This window comes from Pempheris klunzingeri, chromosome 11 (assembly GCF_042242105.1).
Source record: "Pempheris klunzingeri isolate RE-2024b chromosome 11, fPemKlu1.hap1, whole genome shotgun sequence".
NCBI classification, from domain to species: domain Eukaryota; kingdom Metazoa; phylum Chordata; class Actinopteri; order Acropomatiformes; family Pempheridae; genus Pempheris; species Pempheris klunzingeri.
The window spans coordinates 27,276,645-27,279,201 of NC_092022.1; positions in this window are offsets into that span (position 1 = coordinate 27,276,645).

Here is a 2,557-nt window from a genome sequence, read left to right on the forward strand (position 1 = left end):
CCCCCACATAAAAAAAAATCAAACATACAAGTATGCAGAACAGGAAAAATTACAAAAAATACAAAAATTACGACTATTAACGAAGACGCAGCACCAAATACTGAGGCAGCGAGGGAGTCCGCTAAGATAAGAGGAGCACACCATTCTCAGAGACCGTGCAGAACAAACAAGTAAGGGTCTGGACCGCTGGTTTGTGGGCAACGAGTTTAACCTCCAGACCGGCAGCGACACGCTTAAGACGTACACGACTTCTGCTGGAGTGTGAAAATCATGGATTTGAATCAGGTTCTCCGACTAACAGGCCGCTTGCTGTCCTACGGGAGGCTTTTCTTGTCCGGGGTCTTCTGACTGGGTAGGCAGTCAGTGCCTTTGTTCAAGAAAGGCCTCGCTATTGCGAAGCCCCATCTGAAGACGGCATTCAGGAACATCGCTCTGGACCTCATCAAGGCGGCTCTGTCCGACGGCGAGCAGCAGGACCACGCTGTGACATTTCCACAGGAGACGGTCTGAGGCACCTCTGCCGAAAGGCCAGACTCCCTCAGAAGTTTGCATCTAAACTCCTCAAAGGACCGTTTCCTAAAAACACGTCTGGGCTCTTTTCCAAATACTGGGACCACTCCTGTGTGTTTGGTAAAACCATTCCTGTGTTGTTGTAAAGAATCTGACTGATTAAAGATGAACAACAGTGTGTCGTGTCCTGTGTGGTCTTACTGGCCGATCTGTCTCCTGGGCCTCCTTGGAGAGGTAATTGCCAATTGGTTGATGAAGGGGGCGTGGTCCATGTCACATGACGTATGATTAGAACGCCATGGGGCAGGGTTATGGATGCGTCTGTGGCTTAGAGGAGAAGTGGTGTCTGATTGGTCGATGAGGGGGCGGGGCACCTGTCATTATTGTCAGTACTTGGTGCTGCGTCTTTGTTAATAGTTGTAATTTTTGTATTTTTTGTAATTTTTCCTGTTCTGCACAGTTGCTGCCTCGACCGGGATTTGAACCCTGGACCTTCATGCTGTGAGGCAACAGTGCTGACAAAACAGATATATACTGTATATAGGGGCACGAAATAGTTGTATTTTGAAATACTTGATTTTTTTTTTTTTTTTATGTGGGGGCGTGGTTCATGTCTCATGACATATGATTAGAACACCAGGGGCGGGGTTATGGATGAAGAAACCACGCAGAAACCACATCTCCTCTAAGCCACACCCACAGACGCATCCATAACCCCACCCCATGGCATTCTAGTGCTTTATTCTCCATGTTATGTAGCTACCTTTCACACGCACCTTGTTAGCCCTTTAGCCCTATTAGCATTGTTAGCCCCGTTAGCTCTGTTAGCCCTGTTAACTCTGTTAGCATTGTTAGCCCTATTAGCATTGTTAGCCCTGTTAACTCTGTTAGCGTTGTTAGACCTATTAGCATTGTTAGCCCTGTTAGCACTGGTTAAACTCACTAAACAGACTTTGATTTGAACATTCTAGGACGTGTGATGTCACTGAGTCACATGATGTGTGATGGATATTTCATTCTCTGTTTCATGAGAGAGAGACAGATAGGCAGACAGACAGACTGACAGGTTGAGGTTTCAGAGTCCCTTTATAGATCCCTCACCAAAACAAACAGATCACATGGTTCAGCTTCTTCTTCTCTCTCTGATTAAACAGTTTGTTAACATTTTCAGCTCGCTGGGAACCCAGGCCGAGGTACGATCACCTGGTGGAGAACCCTACAGGTCGAGTCGAGTAGATGCTGGTGGAAAAGCGGCATTAGTTTTTGTTGCTGCCATTTTTTTAAGCAAAGGCCACATTTGATTTACTGCTTTGAGCACTTGGTCCTCTTCCATTTTCAATGTAAACTAAAAATAAACAAACTCAAGTGAGTGTAAGTAACCAGAAACATAAATATACAGTTAAAGCTGGGGGTCGGCAGTTATCTGGAAAAAGAACCACAACCAAAGTCTGAGTGACGCTTCATGCACCGGAAGATGAAGCTTCAACCAACTGTGATTGTGACCCCGATGATTCATTTATGAAGTTGAATCAGCCTTTGGCTAAAACTGGCCAAGTAACAGAGTTTATCGACCTCTTAGCTTTCCATCTACCCCTAAACCTTATGACCCCGTCCCAAAACCTGCCCAACACACTCAGAGGTTAGTGTGGAATTTTTGTCCCGTGACACCAAAGATAAACTGCAGATCCCAGATTTAAGTCTCCAGCAAAAACTGGTCCCCTCAAAGGATTCACTTCCACATCAGAGTCAGAGTTTGTCAGATCCAGCTGTAAAAACCTGCTGACTCTAATGTTTCAGGTGTTCTGTGTCGTCTGTTCTGTTGTTTGCACCCAAACAGTCACGAGTTAACAGATTTGATTTGTAACTGACAACGTGTTCAAACACTTTGGACCAAAGAAAAGTTTTCCCAGAACCACTCAGACCCACAATCAGTCAGAAAGAGGGCGTCTGTAGCCCACAGTCGGACTTTGGTCCCGGTTCGCTTCCCTGTGTTTTCAGTAACCAAAAGGCAGCGTTTGACCGTTCGGTAGCAGCCATCTCTTATCGT